The sequence below is a fragment of the Saccopteryx bilineata genome, chromosome 4 (assembly GCF_036850765.1).
Source record: "Saccopteryx bilineata isolate mSacBil1 chromosome 4, mSacBil1_pri_phased_curated, whole genome shotgun sequence".
NCBI lineage: Eukaryota > Metazoa > Chordata > Mammalia > Chiroptera > Emballonuridae > Saccopteryx > Saccopteryx bilineata.
Window position 1 is genome coordinate 245,771,161 of NC_089493.1, and position 12,749 is coordinate 245,783,909.

A 12,749-nucleotide genomic window follows, 5' to 3' on the forward strand; every position below is an offset into this window, starting at 1 on the left:
GCTACAGGAAAAGAAACTCCACTGAAAATGCCACGGCAAAAGAAGGCCATGAGAGGTAAGTCAGCAAAATGGCCTGATATAGAGAGGTATTTGAAGATATCGTTTGAAGAACAAAGGGCAGTTGGAATTCCTGTGTCCACAAGATGGTTCAGCATGAGGCAAGAATAATTGCTGAAAAAGAAGTTACTGATTTCAAAGGAGGACACAGTTGGTGCTTCAGATGAAGCAGAATTGCTTGTAATGAAACAGAGTGGATTAAGCATGCGTACACTCACCAGACTTGCCCAAAGATGCCTGGAAGCTATGAGCAGAAGGTCCTTGAACTTCATCGTTTTGTCATTCAGTGTCAGAAGACACATCAGTATGAGTTGGAACAGATTGCAAATATGGACGAAATCCCTCTTCAATTTGATGTCCCAAGTAACAGAACTGTTGATAAGAAGGGGGTGAAACTGTTAACTATGAAGAGAAGTGGATATGAAAAGAGCCATTTTACAGTTATTCTAGCTTGTTGTGCCAATGGAACCAAGCTGCCTCCTATGCTGATTTTCAAACACAAAACAATGCCAAAGGAAGATATTCCTCGAGGAGTGATTGTCCACATTCATGACAAGGGTTGGATGGATCAGGATGGGATGAAGATCTGGTTTGAGAAAGTTTAGAGAAGGAGGAGACCACGTGGACTCTTACACAAATCTGTCCAATTGGTGCTTGATAAGTTTAGGGCACACATAAAAAAAAAACACAAAGAAGATTGCTGCAGAGCATAAAACAAAACTTGCCATCATACCTGGAGGCTTGACATCCCAGCTCCAACCACTTCATGTCAGTGTTAATCAGCCCTTCAATGCTGCTGTGAGAGATGAATGGAACCAATGGATGAAGTCTTCTGGGGACAATTTGACACCAGCAGGAAGAGTGAAGAAACCAACTAGAGAAGTTTGTACCTGAGTGAAAAGATCCTGGGATAATATCAAGATTGAGATCGTTGTCAAGTCATTTAAGAAGTGTGACATTTCAAATGCCATAGGTGGAACTGAGGACGAGACAATATATGAAGACTATGATTCGTCATCAGACACATATGAGGACAAGCTAATGGGTGGGAGTTTTGACAGTGATGAGGAGTTGTATGAATTTTATGATGAATAAAACTTGAGTTTAATAACTTTATGTAATACTTTTTTTTAATTTAGTGCCCCAAAATTAAGGTGTGTTTTATACATGGGGAAATATGGTAATTTCTATAACTAGAACGTATAACTGATTATTGGAACTCCAAATCTAATAAGCAGCAGTCCTGCAATTTGCAGCAAAAGGAATTATAGCTTTTATAATTCTGATTCCTAAAGGACCAAAAAGAGTCCTGAAAAGAATTAACAAGTATTCATTGTCAATCTGTTCTCCATTTAATGTTTTTACTGAATAGCTTCCTATAATTAGCCTACATACTCTTCTCTTATTTATAGAAGTGTTCTTTGTTTTTTAAAGTAGATAGCACATTTTAAAAATGGAACAAAAGTGACAAAATATGTATAAAAAGTACAGATGTGAAATTGTAACGTACAAATGATTGCTTTTTATGTACTATTGCAAATAACACCCTCATTGTTGAAGTTCATTGGTAGATATAGACAGTTGGATAGACGAGATGAGAGTTTTCCAGCAAAATGAGAAACCTCAGACCCTGCAGCGACTATTGCTCTGACGCCAACTCTTTTTTTTTGAGTGGCTGGTTAGTAGCGCTGTTGCCATATTCCCCCAGCACTCCTGTGGCTCCAAGTCAGCTGCTTCCTGTGCTCTGCCAACCATTCATACTTTGAGGGATCGCTTCACAAAAAGGACACTGAGACCCTTTTTTTTTTTTTCTTTATTTTTTTTTAATAATTTTATTTTTTTAATGGGGTGACATCAATAAATCAGGATACATATATTCAAAGATAACAAGTCCAGGGTATCTTGTCGTTCAGTTATGTTGCATACCCATCACCCAAAGTCAGATTGTCCTCTGTCACCTTCTATCTTGTTTTCTTTGTGCCCCTCCCCCTCCCCCTTTCCCTCTCCCATTCCCCCCTCCCCCCCCCGTAACCACCACACTCTTATCAATGTCTCTTAGTTTCACTTTTATGTCCCACCTACGAATGGAATAATGCAGTTCCTGTTTTTTTCTGATATACTTATTTCGCTTCGTATCATGTTATCAAGATCCCACCATTTTGCTGTAAATGTTCCGATGTCATCATTTCTTATGGCTGAGTAGTATTCCATAGTGTATATGTGCCACATCTTCTTTATCTAGTCATCTATTGACGGGATTTTTGGTTGTTTCCATGTCCTGGCCACTGTGAACAATGCTGCAATAAACATGGGGCTGCATGTGTCTTTACGTATCAATGTTTCTGAGTTTTTGGGGTATATACCCAGTAGAGGTATTGCTGGGTCATAAGGTAGATCTATTTTCAGTTTTTTGAGGAACCATCATACTTTCTTCCATAATGGTTGTACTACTTTACATTCCCACCAACAGTGTATGAGGGTTCCTTTTTCTCCACAGCCTCTCCAACATTTGCTATTACCTGTCTTGCTAATAATAGCTAATCGAACAGGTGTGAGGTGGTATCTCATTGCCGTTTTGATTTGCATTTCTCTAATAGCTAAAGAAGATGAGCATCTTTTCATATATCTGTTGGCCATTTGTATTTCTTCCTGGGAGAAGTGTCTGTTCATATCCTCTTCCCATTTTTTTATGGGATTGTTTGTTTGTTTGTTGTTGAGTTTTATGAGTTCTTTGTATATTTTGGATATTAGGCCCTTATCTGAGCTGTTGTTTGAAAATATCATTTCCCATTTAGTTGGCTTTCTGTTTATTTTGTTATCAGTTTCTCTTGCTGAGCAAAAACTTCTTAGTCTGATGTAGTCCCATTCATTAATTTTTGCCTTCACTTCTCTTGCCTGTGGAGTCAAATTCATAAAATGCTCTTTAAAACCCAGGTCCATGAGTTGAGTACCTATGTCTTCTTCTATGTACTTAATTGTTTCAGGTCTTATGTTTAGATCTTTGATCTATTTTGAGTTAATTTTTGTACAGGGGGAGAGACTGTAGTCCAGTTTCATTCTTTTGCATGTGGCTTTCCAGTTTTCCCAGCACCATTTATTGAAGAGGCTTTCTTTTCTCCATTGTGTGTTGTTGGCCCCTTTATCAAAAATTATTTGACTATATATATGTGGTTTTATTTCTGGACTTTCTATTCTGTTCCATTGGTCTGAGTGTCTATTTTTCTGCCAATACCATGCTGTTTTGATTGTCGTGGCCCTATAATATAGTTTGAAGTCAGGTATTGTAATGCCCCCAGCTTCATTCTTTTTCTTTAGGATTGCTTTGGCTATTCGGGGTTTTTTATAGTTCCATATAAATCTGATGATTTTTTTGCTCTATTTCTTTAAAAACGTCATTGGAAGTTTGATGGGAATTACATTAAATTTGTATATTGCTTTGGGTAATATAGCCATCTTGATTATATTTATTCTTCCTAGCCAAGAACAAGGTATATTCTTCCATCTCATTATATCTTTTTCGATTTCCCTTAAAAATGGTTTATAGTTTTCATTATATAAGTCCTTTACATTCTTTGTTATGTTTATTCCTAAGTATTTTATTTTTTTTGTTGCAATCGTGAAGGGGATTATTCTTTTGAGTTCGTTCTCAATTGTTTCATTGTTGGCATATAGAAAGGCTATTGACTTCTGTATGTTAATTTTGTATCCTGCGACCTTACTGTATTGGCTTATTGTTTCTAGTAGTCTTTTTGTGGATTCTTTGGGGTTTTCGATGTATAGGATCATATCATCTGCAAAAAGTGATACCTTTACTTCTTCTTTTCCGATATAGATGCCTTTTATTTCTTTGTCTTGTCTGATTGCTCTGGCTAGAACCTCTAGTACCACATTAAATAAGAGTGGAGAGAGTGGACAACCCTGTCTTGTTCCTGATTTAAGGGGGAAAGCATTCAGTTTAGTGCCGTTTAATATGATGTTAGCTGATGGTTTATCATATATGGCCTTTATCATGTTGAGATATTTTCCTTCTATACCCATTTTGTTGAGAGTCTTAAACATAAAATTGTGTTGTATTTTATCGAAAGCCTTTTCTGCGTCTATTGATAAGATCATGTGGTTTTTGTTCTTTGTTTTGTTGATATGGTGTATTACGTTAACCGTTTTACGTATGTTGAACCATCCTTGAGATTCTGGGATGAATCCCACTTGATCATGATGTATTATTTTTTTAATATGTTGTTGTATTCGATTTGCTAGTATTTTGTTTAGTATTTTAGCATCTGTATTCATTAGAGATATTGGTCTGTAGTTTTCTTTTTTTGTGCCATCCTTGCCTGGTTTTGGTATGAGGGTTATGTTGGCCTCATAAAATGTATTTGGAAGTATTGCTTCTTCTTCAATTTTTTGGAAGACTGAGTAGAATAGGAACCAAGTCTTCTTTGAATGTTTGATAAAATTCGCTGGTATAGCCGTCAGGGCCTGGACTTTTATTTTTGGGGAGGTTTTTAATGGTTTTTTCTATTTCTTCTCTACTGATAGGTCTGTTAGGCTTTCTGCTGCTTCTTGACTCAGTCTAGGAAGGTTGTATTGTTCTAGGAATTTATCCATTTCTTCTAGGTTGTTGAATTTAGTGGCATAAAGTTTTTCATAGTATTCTACAATAATTCTTTGTATATCTACGGTGTCCGTGGTGATTCTGAGACCCTTTTAAGATCAGTACTCTTTAACCTCACAGACAAAATTATGCCATTGGGTATGTTTTTAGAACTCATACTATTTTTTAACTAGTTCATAACTCTATTAGTAAATTATTTACAGATGCATGCAGTTACATGTATAAATAAGCCAAATTGCCTTATTTATAAATGCATCATTACTGGATACTTCAATAGCTTCTCCATTTGAACATAGAATTTTACTTCATTTCAAATATATTTGTATATGCAATCTATATTATTCCTTATTCATTCGTTTTTCTTTGTTAAAGTAATAATTTTACCCATCTTCAAAGCTATGCATTAGATTATTACCCCCATGTGGATTTATATGTGAATTATGGGGTATTTTTTCCTGTTCATGTGACCTTGTTTTAATTATTATTACAAAATTGAAATTATTTTTCTTTCAGTGAAATCCAGTACTTTTTCTGTTTGTTTTTAAAAGTGTTTCAAATTTATGATATAAGTATTTATCTCCCATCCAAGTACTAACCAGGTCTGACCCTGCTTAGCTTCCGAGATCAGACGAGATCGGGCACGTTCAGGGTGGTATGGCGTAGACAATATAAGTATTTATTAGTTAGCAAAGTTATCCTAGTTGTTTGGCAAAGCTGTCCAATGACATTCGGAACCTTTTTCTGTGTGTGTTTGTGTGAGGAACTCATTATATTACTAAGATTCTGCTGCGAGTTTCCCTACGTTCCTTTCTTCCTTCTGCCTCAGTGTCACCTGACTTCAGTAGTAGACATTGATTCAGTCTCGTCTTTCCAACCACAATACCAGTCAGAATGGTAGAATGCTAGCTTCTTCTCACTTCCTTTTACACTGCCAAATAGAGACCCTGACCCTTCAGACATGTTACCTTTGTTGAATATATGCTATATTTATTACTCTTCCCCTCACCTTTCCAATTACCAAGGATTCTTCTAGAACCCTTAAAGCCCAAAATACTTTAAAATTTTGGTTTTCTTTACACATCCCTCAAATGGCTTCTCATCCAAAATCAACAGCCAGAATTCTCATTGCTACTTTTCTTCCTTATTCATCTACTAATCTCCCTCTTGCTTCCTGTGTTCTAGTCACACTGTCTCTTTGTTGTTTCTTTTCTTTTTCTTTTTTCTTTTTTTTTTTAGTGAGAGAGAGGGACTGGCAGACAGGAAGTGAAAGAGGTGAAAAGCAGCATCTACTCATAGTTGCAGTATCTTAGTTGTTCATTGATTGCTTTCTCATATGTGCCTTTACTGGGGGGGCTCCAGCTGAACCAGTGACCCCTTGCTCAAGCCAGCAACCTTGGACTTCAAGCCAACAACCTTTGGGCTCAAGCCAGTGACCATGGGATCATGTCTATGATCCTATTCTCAAACAGGTGACCCCACACTCAAGCTGGCAACCCCACATTCAAGCTAGATGAGCCTGTGTCAAGTTGGTGACCTCGGCGCCCCAGGTTGATGCTCTGTCCACTGTGCCACCACCTAGTTAGGATCCTTGTTGTTTCTTTTTCTTTTTTTTTTTTCTTTTTTTTTTTGTATTTTTCTGAAGCTGGAAACGGGGAGAGACAGTCAGACAGACTCCCATATGCGCCCGACCGGGATCCACCCAGCACGCCCTCCAGGGGGCGATGCTCTGCCCCTCCGGGGCGTTGCTCTGTTGCGACCAGAGCCACTCTAGTGCCTGGGGCAGAGGCCAAGGAGCCATCCCCAGCGCCCGGGCCATTTTTTTTGCTCCAATGGAGCCTCGCTGCGGGAGGGGAAGAGAGAGACAGAGAGGAAGGAGAGGGGGAGGGGTGGAGAAGCAGATGGGCGCTTCTCCTGTGTGCCCTGGCCAGGAATCGAACCCGGGACTTCTGCACTTCAGGCCGACGCTCTACCACTGAGCCAACCGGCCAGGGCCTCCTTGTTGTTTCTTAAAGAAGACATGTACACTTTCTCCTTAGGGACTTTGTACTTCCTGGTTTCTCTGTCTAGAATTTTTTACTCCCAGATATTCTCATGTTTTATCCCTTCACTTCTTTCTAATCTTTACTCAAATGTCACCTTGAGTGAGATCTTTCCTGTCCAGCTTAGGAAATAACAATTCATATTTCCAGTCTGCCCCATAACTTCAAACAAACTATATATTTTATTAGACAAATTATATACATATTTTATTTATTTATTGTCTGTCAGCCTCCACTGGAGTGCAGACTCCACAAAGGTAGAGAGGACTTGAGTTTTATAAACTGTTATATTCTGAGCAGCTAGAATAGTGTGTGGCTCATCATAAGCATTCACTAAATATTTGTTGAATGAGTGAATATTATAAATGCTGCTGTTCTCCGTATTTCATTCAGGTATGCATTTTAGCTAGACTTGAACAATCTTTTCCAGTATAAGCATGGAATTACAGTCAGATTGCCTGGGTTCAAATGCCATTTGTGTGACCTTGCACATATGCTTAACTTCTCTGTGTCTTATTCTGTATCTCGTAGGTTGCTTGAGGAGTAAATGAGGTAATATATGTAGAGCAATTTTAACAGTATCTAGCACACATAAGTAATCTGTATAACTTTATATGTAAGGAACCAGCAACCTCAGCATTCCAGGTCGACACTTTATCCACTGCGCCACCACAGGTCATATGTAAGGAGATATGTAACATCATCTAATTTGCTTTTTTCAATATTTTTCAGCTTATTGAGCATTGTTATTTCTGAATATTTATGCTAAGGATCTTTTGAGGTATAGAGTATTAGTCCCAGCACCATGGATTGAGTTTTTTTCTAACTCACTTGCTTATCTTTTTTAATCACGCTTTTAATACTACAATATAAAAACTTTCTTTAGGTCAGAGATATTTAAATTATGTCTACAAGGTTATAAGGACCCACTTCTGGACCCCCACTTGTAACATCTCAAAGCCTTCCATTTCTCATCAGCTGCTTTGGTTCAACCCACTTTGATTCAGACTGGTATGCCAATGGATAAATCACAAAAGGCAGGTTACTTGCTGCTAGTAACAAAACAAACATGCAGATGTGACCTAAACTTCTGAAATAAACATACTTGCAATTCTGACATGCCGCTATTTAGTATCAGAAACAAGGTGTTTGCCCTTCAGAATGTGGCAGTGAAGTTTGTGGCTCTCCAGCCCCCAATAAAATTCAGTTAGTCCGAAGTGATTCCTTAGCTTGGTATAGTTTAGTGCAATTGATTCTAGACATCCTCTCTGCCTTGCAGGTAGTATGTAATGTTGTTCAGTTCAGAAGTAGGTTTTTTATATGTATCTTAAACAAATCTTTAAATACAACTTAGCTTTTTTTATGTTAAAAATAGTCCATTTAATTCTATTTGCCTGTTAGTTTCTTGATTGCACTGAAACAATTACTCCCGTATTCATGCTCATCTGTTACTTCCCAGTTGACTACTCTGAAGACTTCTAAGTTTCCAGTGACAATTATGTAAAAATTAAAAATAAATAATACACTTGCTAAGGAGGATTTAAAGAATGAGAACATATTAGCTATTATACTAAAATAGTTTTTACCTTCCCTTGTAGTAAGTAGGATTCGGTGAAGAGTTAGAAGAAAAATTTGTGCATTGAATAAGAAAACAATAAATTCATTTTCAGACTGAAACCTGTAAAGTTAGCCTTTGGTCTTCATATGATTTATTGAAGTACATACATACACCTCAGTGAATTATCACAAAATGAACACACCTGTGTAACCAACACCCACTGAAGAAAGAAAACATTACTGCAAAAGCCCTCTTAATGATTTCTAATCACTGTCCCTTCTTTGCTCCCCAAAGTTAGCCACTTTCCCAACTGTTCTAATATGATGGATTAGTTTTGCCTGTTTTATAAACCTTGTATAAATTGATTCAATCAGCTGTGTATGGGAATTGTGGTTGCTACACATCTTCAAAACTTGGCATTTGTCAGTGTTTTTCATTTCAGTCATTCTGGTGCTTTTGTAGAGAGGCATCACACTGAGTTTTTTAGTTTGCATTTTCCTAATTATTAATGAAGTTGAGCATTTTTTGACATATTTATTGACTACTTAGATATCCACTTATATAAAGTGCCTTTTCAAGTCTCTTGTCCGTTTATCAAGTTGTCTTTTTCATATTGATTTGTATGTATTCTAAATACAAAGGCCTTGTTGATTGTATATGTTGAAATTATTTTTTCCTACTCTGTGTCTTGCTTTTTTACTGTTTTGAGCTATCTTTTGTGGAAAATAAATTTTTAATATAATTGTGATTTAATTTATCTGACTTATTTCTCATTTTTTTCCTTCATGGATCCTAATTTCCATGTCTATTTAAAAAATAATTCCATTCTAATGTCTTGAAATAGTCTCCAATCTTATAATCAGAAAATTTTACTGTTTTCCTCCAACCTTCTTTGATTATATACCCTATCAATGAGAACTTAGCAGTATGCATTCTCTATGTAGGTATAATTTATTTAAATGTATTGTGTATTTCACACACTTAATTTTACATAAAATAAGAAAGCATAAAATAAAAAATAATTAGATGAATATAGATATGTCCTTTTCTACCCCCAGTATTGTATTTGTGAATTTTCTGATTTATAGACACCATACTTTATATCAATCATTTTTAGAATAAAATAACACTGTCAAGTAAATTATCTGAACTGTCAAGTGAGAAACTTAACTTTCGAAGTCCAACCAGATAGCTTTTTTTTTTTTTTGAGAGAGAGAGACAGGAAGGGAGAGAGAGAGATGAGAAGCATCAGTTTATAGTTGAGACACCTTAGTTGTTCATTGATTGCTTGCTCACATGTGTCTTGACTAGGGGTGGAGGCTCAGCAGACTGAGTGACCCCTTGCTCGAGCCAGTGACCATGGGGTCCTGTCTATGATCCCACATTCAAGCCAGTGACACCACACTCAAGGTGAATGAGCCCACGCTCAAGCTGGCAACTGAGATTTCGAACCTGGGTCTTCAGCATCCCCGGCCAACACTCTATATACTGTGCCACTACCTGGTCATGCCCAGATAGCTTTTTTTGGGAAATATTTACTTCATATTAATTTTAAAAAGGCAGAAATTACTCCCCAAATTTTCACATATTATAATTTAGGAATTACTATAGTCTCAAATTACTTAAGCATGTGACACTCAGCAAATACTTCATTTTTTTTTAATACAAATTTAACCATTTTGTTTTCTTACTTTAAATCTTCAAATGACTTACCGAACAGCCTTTTACATTATACATTTGTCTAAAGATTTTCTTGCCTTTATAAGATTTTGCTTAGATAGTCAAAAGGCTTGAACTAATCATGAAAATTTAAGAAAAAAAATTGTACTGTTTTCCCTTCCTTTCTTTAGTAGCTGAGCAAAGACTTTCTCTTTAAGAATGGTTCAATTTTCCAATACATAAGAAATTTGTGGTTTATGATGACTTTAGTAACTAAATCCTGTAAATGTCCTCCAACTTTTTCCCTTCCTCTCATATGTGAGATCAGCAGTCCCACATTAGACCATTTACAAATGGTGTTTAGGAATAAAAGCACATTTATATTATCTGTGTTCTCCAGGAATTGTCATACTTTAAAAGAAATATTCTCTCAGCTTAAAACAAATTCAAATTTGCCTGTTTATTTGACCTTGTAATATGTTCATCTCTTGGACAATTTAATTTGGAATCTTTACCCCCCCCCAAAAAAAAGAAAAGAAAATGGGGTTATTTTCTGCTCTTAAATTATTATTCTTTTAATGTTACTGCATTCCCCTGCATCAAAAATAAAATCCTATGAACTTAAAAAAAAATCTTTATTTGAAGTAAGATCAGAAGAAAAACAATTTAAAGAATATTTTTTATTTACTTGGTTTCAAACTAGTCAAGAAGGAGATAGGCTTCCTGGAATTATTTAAGCGTCTGCTTTTCCAGTAACCTCTACTGTGTAGCTGTTAGTTTTTTAAAGGTGATTACATAGTTATCAGAAAAATTGAATTCTGATGAGATAAAATTTTAATGCTTTTGAGCTAGGATAAAAAGTTTTAGTTTTGCATATAGAGAGTGAAGAACAAAGGCAAACATTTTTTTTTTTTAAGGCAAACATTTGATGTAGTTAAAACTTACTGTGTTCAGGGCAATTTCTGAAGTATAATGAGTTTTATTAACCTGCATATGTAGTCTGAAGGCTGGTAAATTTTGTATATTAGCATCATAAGACCAGTAATAATTATTGTGATATTCATACAAACTTACTAATTGCAAAATAAGTAAGAAATTAGAAATTATTAAAGTCAGTTGGAAAAGCATTGTATGTGTTTTTAAAAAGTTCAAAAATGTAAAAGATGCCCTGGCCAGGAATCGAACCCAGGACTCCTGCACACTAGGCCAATGCTCTACCACTGAGCCAACCGGCCAGGGCCTAGGAATGCCCTTGTTGATCAAGCTACCCAAAAGAAAATTATTTGGAGCAACCATGACAGATCGAGCAATTCAATCTCATACTATTCATCAACAGAATGCGGCAACCCTGTGTAAACAGTTTCAACTTTCTCAGGAAGCAGCATGGCAGATTGGGAAATCCTGTCCAAGGGGTCCTATACTATAATCTGCCCCTTCATTTGGAGTTAACCCTCAAGGACCCATACCAGGACAACTTTGGCAAATGGATGTTACTCATATACCTTCATTTGGCAAACAGTCCTATGTCCATGTTACAGTGGATACATATTCTGTATTTATAGTAACCTCTGTCAGAACAGGAGAGGCTGCTAAGCATGTTATAGCTCATTGTCTGTATGCACTATTCTATTATTGGATTTCCTAAACTGGTTAAACTGACAATGCTCCTGCATATGGAGCAAAAGCATTTACTGTATTTTGTCATTCTTATAATCTTTAAAGTCAAGGTATTATTAAAGTGTACTCAGCAAATATTTTAAGGTCAATTTAAAAAAATTTAAAAGGGGGGAGTCATATCCTGGAACTCCTACAGGTCTACCGTATCATGCTTTTTACTTAAAAAAATTTTAAATTTCTTTTGAATGCTGATGAACAGGAGATGCCAAATCTTTTTCTCCTGCAAACTACTACCTTCTTTATTTAATCCAGATAATAACACTGTTTTGTCTTTTTCCAAATAGCTCCAGATTTATGGAATAGATTTATATAGGCGGATGGGGATCCTCAAACCCCTCAGCGAGATCTTCTGAGCATGGCCTTTAAGATACCTAGAGGCAGAAAAAGCCCAATAGAGATCAGGGGAACTACCAGCTTTTAGGATACACCCTTAAAGGCTCCAACGCCCCAAAGGGGTCTTATAGGATGCCATCTGGGTCCTGCTTCAATAGTGGAAAGGAAGGTCATTGAGCTAAAGCCTGCCAGACTTACATGCCTCTGCTGTGAGGAAACAGGGACACTGGAAGGTAGGCTTCTCCCTCGCTCCTCTAAGGGAGGGTTCAGTCTCTTCCAGCCCTGCTTCAGCCACCTATGACCTAACCTTGCCCAGAAAGCTGGGGTTTGCCACTGAAGGCTGAAGGTGCCCAGGGCCATCAGCCCCATCTACGACACTGTGGACGAGCCTAGGGTATTTCTTCCAAGAAGCAGGTAAACTGATCTCATTTGCACAAGGACCACTTAACTATGTCTTGCCTGAATAGTCAGGTTTTTTATTCTTCCCTCGAAGATCTCTGTTGTGGGAGTTGATAGTCCTGTTTTCTGCTGCTTTGTTTAATATATAGTGTTTCCTTTATTCCTCCTACCTCAATGCCCCACTCATATTTCAGGCTGGGACCTACTCCTAATTTAGAGCTCTCTTTCCCCCTTTTGCCAACTTCTATTATGAATCTACCTTTGCCACCCAGCTTAGTGTATCCCAAGATTTTCTTTACCAAGCCACAGTCGCAGAGCTCCAGGAAAAAGCAACCTGGTCTCATTTCTCCAGGCAGAGGAGAACAGAAGCTCCATCTCCACACATGCTGCAGATGGCTTTTCCAGTCTACCT

General features: G+C 37.0%; 1 protein-coding gene and 1 non-coding gene across 2 annotated transcripts in view; one reads left to right on the top strand and one right to left on the bottom strand.

Moving 5' to 3' along the window:
* Positions 1-12,749, top strand: part of COMMD10 (COMM domain containing 10) — a 215,464-nt gene that overhangs the window by 153,439 nt on the left and 49,276 nt on the right. The gene's annotated exons all lie outside the window — the stretch shown is intronic.
* TRNAF-GAA (transfer RNA phenylalanine (anticodon GAA)) lies at positions 6,589-6,664 on the bottom strand. The gene has a single exon. It is a non-coding gene; the product is annotated as a tRNA-Phe (tRNA).